Source organism: Drosophila mauritiana, unplaced genomic scaffold (assembly GCF_004382145.1).
Source record: "Drosophila mauritiana strain mau12 unplaced genomic scaffold, ASM438214v1 U_39, whole genome shotgun sequence".
NCBI lineage: Eukaryota > Metazoa > Arthropoda > Insecta > Diptera > Drosophilidae > Drosophila > Drosophila mauritiana.
The window spans coordinates 90,808-101,423 of record NW_022881476.1 but is presented as its reverse complement, the minus strand read 5'-3'; the positions used below and the strand labels follow the sequence as shown (position 1 = coordinate 101,423).

The following is a 10,616-nucleotide window of genomic DNA, read 5'->3' as shown; positions in this document are numbered from 1 at the left end:
ATAATCTCTTAATATATAAGAGAATAGCCCGTATGTTGGGTGGCAAACGGAATTGAAAATACCCGCTTTGAGGACAGCGGGTTCAAAAACTACTATAGGTAGGCAGTGGTTGCCGACCTCCCGCATTATTCGAAATATTTATTTCGGATTATGTTTATATTGGTTACATACAATAAAGTATATTATTATCCGTACAAATTTGTTTCTCAGTTCTATAGAACACGGGACTTGGCTCCGCGGATAATAGGAATATACGCTTTATAGATAATATCGTTGAAACAAAAGTCAAGTTTCTATTATATATAGAATAACAAATCGTTTCCATATATTATCGTTAATTTTTGGAGGCAGGCAAATATTAATTTATTACCTGCCGTATAGTTGGATTATTATATCGTTACGGTATAATACAAATATGGATTCTTATGAAAGAAATATAAAATTATATATTAAATGTGGAAATATTATCATATGCGCTTGGTTTTATGTTATATATTACCAGAGATATATATGAAAAGAGATAAATTTTAAATTTATCTTCAAAATGCAAATGATTTAACTTAATATTTATATTGGTTAAACAAAAATTGTACATGTGTGGATACAATAATTATGTATGTTGGAAATAAAATGATATTTTATAATGAAATATGTATGTATAAAAAGATAAAATTATAGAAATATATATATTACAATAATTAGATGAAATTCTTGTTATATTGGTAAAACAAGTATAAATTAAAAATGAAAATATGGATTACGAATGCTATATAAAAATGGCCGTAATCGAATGGATTTTTTTACTTATATATTTAAAATTTTACCCAAAGGCGAAATATTGAATTTTATTCAATATAATAAAAATCATGGAATTATATAAAGTGAAAAATCTATATATCTATATATCTATTATATTGCTTATTTCGATTCAAAATATATGAATGGAATATGAAGGAAAAACATTATTCTGGTTGATCCTGCCAGTAGTTATATGCTTGTCTCAAAGATTAAGCCATGCATGTCTAAGTACACACGAATTAAAAGTGAAACCGCAAAAGGCTCATTATATCAGTTATGGTTCCTTAGATCGTTAACAGTTACTTGGATAACTGTGGTAATTCTAGAGCTAATACATGCAATTAAAACATGAACCTTATGGGACATGTGCTTTTATTAGGCTAAAACCAAGCGATCGCAAGATCGTTATATTGGTTGAACTCTAGATAACATGCAGATCGTATGGTCTTGTACCGACGACAGATCTTTCAAATGTCTGCCCTATCAACTTTTGATGGTAGTATCTAGGACTACCATGGTTGCAACGGGTAACGGGGAATCAGGGTTCGATTCCGGAGAGGGAGCCTGAGAAACGGCTACCACATCTAAGGAAGGCAGCAGGCGCGTAAATTACCCACTCCCAGCTCGGGGAGGTAGTGACGAAAAATAACAATACAGGACTCATATCCGAGGCCCTGTAATTGGAATGAGTACACTTTAAATCCTTTAACAAGGACCAATTGGAGGGCAAGTCTGGTGCCAGCAGCCGCGGTAATTCCAGCTCCAATAGCGTATATTAAAGTTGTTGCGGTTAAAACGTTCGTAGTTGAACTTGTGCTTCATACGGGTAGTACAACTTACAATTGTGGTTAGTACTATACCTTTATGTATGTAAGCGTATTACCGGTGGAGTTCTTATATGTGATTAAATACTTGTATTTTTTCATATGTTCCTCCTATTTAAAAACCTGCACTAGTGCTCTTAAACGAGTGTTATTGTGGGCCGGTACTATTACTTTGAACAAATTAGAGTGCTTAAAGCAGGCTTCAAATGCCTGAATATTCTGTGCATGGGATAATGAAATAAGACCTCTGTTCTGCTTTCATTGGTTTTCAGATCAAGAGGTAATGATTAATAGAAGCAGTTTGGGGGCATTAGTATTACGACGCGAGAGGTGAAATTCTTGGACCGTCGTAAGACTAACTTAAGCGAAAGCATTTGCCAAAGATGTTTTCATTAATCAAGAACGAAAGTTAGAGGTTCGAAGGCGATCAGATACCGCCCTAGTTCTAACCATAAACGATGCCAGCTAGCAATTGGGTGTAGCTACTTTTATGGCTCTCTCAGTCGCTTCCCGGGAAACCAAAGCTTTTGGGCTCCGGGGGAAGTATGGTTGCAAAGCTGAAACTTAAAGGAATTGACGGAAGGGCACCACCAGGAGTGGAGCCTGCGGCTTAATTTGACTCAACACGGGAAAACTTACCAGGTCCGAACATAAGTGTGTAAGACAGATTGATAGCTCTTTCTCGAATCTATGGGTGGTGGTGCATGGCCGTTCTTAGTTCGTGGAGTGATTTGTCTGGTTAATTCCGATAACGAACGAGACTCAAATATATTAAATAGATATCTTCAGGATTATGGTGCTGAAGCTTATGTAGCCTTCATTCATGGTGGCAGTAAAATGTTTATTGTGTTTGAATGTGTTTATGTAAGTGGAGCCGTACCTGTTGGTTTGTCCCATTATAAGGACACTAGCTTCTTAAATGGACAAATTGCGTCTAGCAATAATGAGATTGAGCAATAACAGGTCTGTGATGCCCTTAGATGTCCTGGGCTGCACGCGCGCTACAATGAAAGTATCAACGTGTATTTCCTAGACCGAGAGGTCCGGGTAAACCGCTGAACCACTTTCATGCTTGGGATTGTGAACTGAAACTGTTCACATGAACTTGGAATTCCCAGTAAGTGTGAGTCATTAACTCGCATTGATTACGTCCCTGCCCTTTGTACACACCGCCCGTCGCTACTACCGATTGAATTATTTAGTGAGGTCTCCGGACGTGATCACTGTGACGCCTTGCGTGTTACGGTTGTTTCGCAAAAGTTGACCGAACTTGATTATTTAGAGGAAGTAAAAGTCGTAACAAGGTTTCCGTAGGTGAACCTGCGGAAGGATCATTATTGTATAATATCCTTATCGTTAATAAACATTTGTTATAATACAAATAAATACAATTTACCAAAATAAAAATATTACAAAATGATTCCACGGAATCAAAAGTTAAAGTCAAAATAAAATGAAGATGGCTTTTATTTTATATGTGGGGCTTGGCAACCTCATAAAAAGACTTTAACATTATTAATGTTGTTGTGCGTATTTGTGGCAGTACCTACTACAACAATGGCGTTTCCTATAAAAACAAATTCTCGAAAATGGAAATCGAAGAAACTGAACAAAATTTGAAAGTAGAAGTCGAATTAAAATTAAAATAATTTTGAATGTGGTATTCAAAATAAGTGTGTGTGTATATGGACCATAATATACACGCGTTGCGAATATGTATTGTTCATCTATGTTATGAGCATACGTTGGCTAATGCAACAACCTAAAATATACAATGTTTGTACCTGTCATCCATCAGGTTAATGTTTTATATAAATTTTGCAGTATGTGTCACCCAAAATAGCAAACCATAACCAGATTTTTATGATACATAATGCTTATATGAAACTAAGACATATCGCAACATTTATTTTTAGGTATAAAAATAAATTTATTGAAGGAATTGATATATGCCAGTAAAATGGTGTATTTTTAATTTCTTTCAATAAAAACAATATTGATATTATATAAAAATGAATTATAAAACTCTAAGCGGTGGATCACTCGGCTCATGGGTCGATGAAGAACGCAGCAAACTGTGCGTCATCGTGTGAACTGCAGGACACATGAACATCGACATTTTGAACGCATATCGCAGTCCATGCTGTTATGTACTTTAATTAATTTTATAGTGCTGCTTGGACTACATATGGTTGAGGGTTGTAAGACTATGCTAATTAAGTTGTTTATAAATTTTTTATAAGCATATGGTATATTATTGGATTAAATAATGATTTTATTCATAATATTAAAAAAGAAATGAAAAACATTATCTCACATTTGAATGTGAAAAACGAAGAGAAATATTTTCTTTTTCAATCAAATAATACTGAGAAATGTCTAGCATAAAAAATTGAAATATTTTTCATCTAGAATTGTCTCTTATTAATGATTCGGAAAAAGAAAAATCTTGGTTTTGTTATTATTCTTCGTTGGTTCGTTAAATGGATAAAAAATAACTTTGCTTACAAGAACTATTGGAACTATTTATAACGAATTTAATTGATTGTTTTATCATTTATATATAAAGAATTTATGGCAAAAAATAGTTATATATACAACCTCAACTCATATGGGACTACCCCCTGAATTTAAGCATATTAATTAGGGGAGGAAAAGAAACTAACAAGGATTTTCTTAGTAGCGGCGAGCGAAAAGAAAACAGTTCAGCACTAAGTCACTTTGTCTATATGGCAAATGTGAGATGCAGTGTATGGAGCGTCAATATTCTAGTATGAGAAATTAATGATTTAAGTCCTTCTTAAATGAGGCCATTTACCCATAGAGGGTGCCAGGCCCGTATAACGTTAATGATTACTAGATGATGTTTCCAAAGAGTCGTGTTGCTTGATAGTGCAGCACTAAGTGGGTGGTAAACTCCATCTAAAACTAAATATAACCATGAGACCGATAGTAAACAAGTACCGTGAGGGAAAGTTGAAAAGAACTCTGAATAGAGAGTTAAACAGTACGTGAAACTGCTTAGAGGTTAAGCCCGATGAACCTGAATATCCGTTATGGAAAATTCATCATTAAAATTGTAATATTTAAATAATATTATTAAGAATAATGTGCATTTTTTCCATATAAGGACATTGTAATCTATTAGCATATCCCAAATTTATCATAAAATATAACTTATAGTTTATTCCAATTAAATTGCTTGCATTTTAACACAGAATAAATGTTATTAATTTGATAAAGTGCTGATAGATTTATATTATTACAGAGCGTTAATTTTTCGGAATTATATAATGGCATAATTATCATTGATTTTTGTGTTTATTATATGCTCTTGTATGATTAACAATGCGAAAGATTCAGGATACCTTCGGGACCCGTCTTGAAACACGGACCAAGGAGTCTAACATATGTGCAAGTTATTGGGATGTAAACCTAATAGCGTAATTAACTTGACTAATAATGGGATTAGTTTTTTAGCTATTTATAGCTAATTAACACAATCCCGGGGCGTTCTATATAGTTATGTATAATGTATATTTATATTATTTATGCCTCTAACTGGAACGTACCTTGAGCATATATGCTGTGACCCGAAAGATGGTGAACTATACTTGATCAGGTTGAAGTCAGGGGAAACCCTGATGGAAGACCGAAACAGTTCTGACGTGCAAATCGATTGTCAGAATTGAGTATAGGGGCGAAAGACCAATCGAACCATCTAGTAGCTGGTTCCTTCCGAAGTTTCCCTCAGGATAGCTGGTGCATTTTAATATTATATAAAATAATCTTATCTGGTAAAGCGAATGATTAGAGGCCTTAGGGTCGAAACGATCTTAACCTATTCTCAAACTTTAAATGGGTAAGAACCTTAACTTTCTTGATATGAAGTTCAAGGTTATGATATAATGTGCCCAGTGGGCCACTTTTGGTAAGCAGAACTGGCGCTGTGGGATGAACCAAACGTAATGTTACGGTGCCCAAATTAACAACTCATGCAGATACCATGAAAGGCGTTGGTTGCTTAAAACAGCAGGACGGTGATCATGGAAGTCGAAATCCGCTAAGGAGTGTGTAACAACTCACCTGCCGAAGCAACTAGCCCTTAAAATGGATGGCGCTTAAGTTGTATACCTATACATTACCGCTAAAGTAGATGATTTATATTACTTGTGATATAAATTTTGAAACTTTAGTGAGTAGGAAGGTACAATGGTATGCGTAGAAGTGTTTGGCGTAAGCCTGCATGGAGCTGCCATTGGTACAGATCTTGGTGGTAGTAGCAAATAATCGAATGAGACCTTGGAGGACTGAAGTGGAGAAGGGTTTCGTGTGAACAGTGGTTGATCACGAGTTAGTCGGTCCTAAGTTCAAGGCGAAAGCCGAAAATTTTCAAGTAAAACAAAAATGCCTAACTATATAAACAAAGCGAATATAATACACTTGAATAATTTTGAACGAAAGGGAATACGGTTCCAATTCCGTAACCTGTTGAGTATCCGTTTGTTATTAAATATGGGCCTCGTGCTCATCCTGGCAACAGGAACGACCATAAAGAAGCCGTCGAGAGATATCGGAAGAGTTTTCTTTTCTGTTTTATAGCCGTACTACCATGGAAGTCTTTCGCAGAGAGATATGGTAGATGGGCTAGAAGAGCATGACATATACTGTTGTGTCGATATTTTCTCCTCGGACCTTGAAAATTTATGGTGGGGACACGCAAACTTCTCAACAGGCCGTACCAATATCCGCAGCTGGTCTCCAAGGTGAAGAGTCTCTAGTCGATAGAATAATGTAGGTAAGGGAAGTCGGCAAATTAGATCCGTAACTTCGGGATAAGGATTGGCTCTGAAGATTGAGATAGTCGGGCTTGATTGGGAAACAATAACATGGTTTATGTGCTCGTTCTGGGTAAATAGAGTTTCTAGCATTTATGTTAGTTACTTGTTCCCCGGATAGTTTAGTTACGTAGCCAATTGTGGAACTTTCTTGCTAAAATTTTTAAGAATACTATTTGGGTTAAACCAATTAGTTCTTATCAATTATAACGATTATCAATTAACAATCAATTCAGAACTGGCACGGACTTGGGGAATCCGACTGTCTAATTAAAACAAAGCATTGTGATGGCCCTAGCGGGTGTTGACACAATGTGATTTCTGCCCAGTGCTCTGAATGTCAAAGTGAAGAAATTCAAGTAAGCGCGGGTCAACGGCGGGAGTAACTATGACTCTCTTAAGGTAGCCAAATGCCTCGTCATCTAATTAGTGACGCGCATGAATGGATTAACGAGATTCCTACTGTCCCTATCTACTATCTAGCGAAACCACAGCCAAGGGAACGGGCTTGGAATAATTAGCGGGGAAAGAAGACCCTTTTGAGCTTGACTCTAATCTGGCAGTGTAAGGAGACATAAGAGGTGTAGAATAAGTGGGAGATATTAGACCTCGGTTTGGTATCGTCAATGAAATACCACTACTCTTATTGTTTCCTTACTTACTTGATTAAATGGAACGTGTATCATTTCCTAGCCATTATACGGATATATTTATTATATCTTATGGTATTGGGTTTTGATGCAAGCTTCTTGATCAAAGTATCACGAGTTTGTTATATAATCGCAAACAAATTCTTTAATAAAACGATGCATTTATGTATTTTTGATTTGAAAATTTGGTATAACTCCAATTACTCAGGTATGATCCAATTCAAGGACATTGCCAGGTAGGGAGTTTGACTGGGGCGGTACATCTCTCAAATAATAACGGAGGTGTCCCAAGGCCAGCTCAGTGCGGACAGAAACCACACATAGAGCAAAAGGGCAAATGCTGACTTGATCTCGGTGTTCAGTACACACAGGGACAGCAAAAGCTCGGCCTATCGATCCTTTTGGTTTAAAGAGTTTTTAACAAGAGGTGTCAGAAAAGTTACCATAGGGATAACTGGCTTGTGGCGGCCAAGCGTTCATAGCGACGTCGCTTTTTGATCCTTCGATGTCGGCTCTTCCTATCATTGTGAAGCAAAATTCACCAAGCGTTGGATTGTTCACCCATGCAAGGGAACGTGAGCTGGGTTTAGACCGTCGTGAGACAGGTTAGTTTTACCCTACTAATGACAAAACGTTGTTGCGACAGCATTCCTGCGTAGTACGAGAGGAACCGCAGGTACGGACCAATGGCACAATACTTGTTCGAGCGAACAGTGGTATGACGCTACGTCCGTTGGATTATGCCTGAACGCCTCTAAGGTCGTATCCGTGCTGGACTGCAATGATAAATAAGGGGCAATTTGCATTGTATGGCTTCTAAACCATTTAAAGTTTATAATTTATTTTATAAACGACAATGGATGTGATGCCAATGTAATTTGTAACATAGTAAATTAGGAGGATCTTCGATCACCTGATGCCGCGCTAGTTACATATAAAAGCATTATTTAATACAATGACAAAGCCTAGAATCAATTGTAAACGACTTTTGTAACAGGCAAGGTGTTGTAAGTGGTTGAGCAGCTGCCATACTGCGATCCACTGAAGCTTATCCTTTGCTTGATGATTCGATAAATAAATGATTTTTCCTGTAGCCAAACAAACACCTCGTCATCAATTTAGTGACGCATATGATATTGTCCCTATCATATAATTTTTGATATAAAGACTTTAAAGAATTATATCAAGTTGCCAAATACCTCGTCATCAATTTAGTGACGCATATGATATTGTCCCTATCGTATAATTTTTGATATAAAGACTTTAAAGAATTCTATCACGTTGCCAAATACCTCGTCATCAATTTAGTGACGCATATGATATTGTCCCTATCATATAATTATATAAAATTTAAAATTTTCAATTGCAAAACTCGTCATCAATTTAGTGACGCATATGATATTGTCCCTATCATATAATTAATATAAAGACTTTAATGAATTGTGTCAAGTTGCCAAACACCTCGTCATCAATTTAGTGACGCATATGATATTGTCCCTATCATATAATTTTTGATATAAAACTTTAAAGAATTGTATCAAGTTGCCAAATACCTCGTCATCAATTTAGTGACGCATATGATATTGTCCCTATCATATAATTAATATAAAGACTTTAATGAATTGTGTCAAGTTGCCAAACACCTCGTCATCAATTTAGTGACGCATATGATATTGTCCCTATCATATAATTTTTGATATAAAGACTTTAAAGAATTTATCAAGTTGCCAAATACCTCGTCATCAATTTAGTGACGCATATGATATTGTCTCTATCATATAATTAATATAAAGACTTTAATGAATTGTGTCAAGTTGCCAAACACCTCGTCATCAATTTAGTGACGCATATGATATTGTCCCTATCATATAATTTTTGATATAAAAACTTTAAAGAATTGTATCAAGTTGCCAAATACCTCGTCATCAATTTAGTGACGCATATGATATTGTCCCTATCATATAATTAATATAAAGACTTTAATGAATTGTGTCAAGTTGCCAAACACCTCGTCATCAATTTAGTGACGCATATGATATTGTCCCTATCATATAATTTTTGATATAAAAACTTTAAAGAATTGTATCAAGTTGCCAAATACCTCGTCATCAATTTAGTGACGCATATGATATTGTCCCTATCATATAATTAATATAAAGACTTTAATGAATTGTGTCAAGTTGCCAAACACCTCGTCATCAATTTAGTGACGCATATGATATTGTCCCTATCATATAATATTTGATATAAAGACTTTAAAGAATTATATCAAGTTGCCAAATACCTCGTCATCAATTTAGTGACGCATATGATATTGTCTCTATCATATAATTAATATAAAGACTTTAATGAATTGTGTCAAGTTGCCAAACACCTCGTCATCAATTTAGTGACGCATATGATATTGTCCCTATCATATAATTTTTGATATAAAGACTTTAAAGAATTCTATCAAGTTGCCAAATACCTCGTCATCAATTTAGTGACGCATATGATATTGTCTCTATCATATAATTAATATAAAGACTTTAATGATTTGTGTCACGTTGCCAAACACCTCGTCATCAATTTAGTGACGCATATGATATTGTCCCTATCATATAATTAATATAAAGACTTTTTAAAGAATTGTATCAAGTTGCCAAACACCTCGTCATCAACTACTATATTATGGTTGCGCCGACCTCTCATATTGTATTCTCTTATGTCTTCATAGGATTTTGGCAATTATACGAGTAAATTAAATAATATACATATGAAAATGATTAATTATTATATGTATAAGGGAAAAAATGCTGAAATATTCCCATATTATCTTAGTATTATAGAGGAAAGACCGTTGCCGACCTCTGATATTGTTCAAAACTTATGTATTTATATGATTTTGGCAATTATATGAGTAAATTAAATAATATACATATAAAATGATTAAATATTATATGTATAAATGTATAAAGGAAAAAATGATGAAATATTCCCACATTATCTTAGTATTATAGAGGAAAGACCGTTGCTGACCTCTGATATTGTTCAAAACTTATGTATTTATATGATTTTGGCAATAATATGAGTAAATTAAATAATATACATATGAAAATGATTAATTATTATATGTATAAATGTATAAGGGAAAAAATGCTGAAAATATTCCCATATTATCTTAGTATTATAGAGGAAAGACCGTTGCTGACCTCTGATATTGTTCAAAACTTATGTATTTATATGATTTTGGCAATTATATGAGTAAATTAAATAATATACATATGAAAATTATTAATTATTATATGTATAGGGGAAAAAATGCTGAAATATTCCCACATTCTCTTAGTATTATAGAGAAAAGCCATTATAGTGAGAGGGTATAGTAGTGTAAACGACCGGAATTACGACAGAGGGTTCAAAAACTACTATAGGTAGGCAGTGGTTGCCGACCTCTCATATTGTTCAAAACTTATGTATTCATATGATTTTGGCAATTATATGAGTAAATTAAATAATATACATAT

At 34.6% G+C, this 10,616-nt stretch overlaps 3 non-coding genes across 3 annotated transcripts; all 3 read left to right on the top strand.

Annotated features, from left to right (window-relative positions):
• Positions 1–964: 964 nt before the first annotated feature.
• Positions 965–2,959, top strand: LOC117149850. Its single transcript, XR_004460563.1, has one exon. It is a non-coding gene; the product is annotated as a small subunit ribosomal RNA (ribosomal RNA).
• Positions 2,960–3,645: 686 nt separating this feature from the next.
• Positions 3,646–3,824, top strand: LOC117149841. Its single transcript, XR_004460556.1, has one exon. It is a non-coding gene; the product is annotated as a 5.8S ribosomal RNA (ribosomal RNA).
• Positions 3,825–4,219: 395 nt separating this feature from the next.
• On the top strand, positions 4,220–8,181 carry LOC117149859. Its single transcript, XR_004460571.1, has one exon. It is a non-coding gene; the product is annotated as a large subunit ribosomal RNA (ribosomal RNA).
• The last annotated feature ends 2,435 nt before the right edge of the window (positions 8,182–10,616 follow it).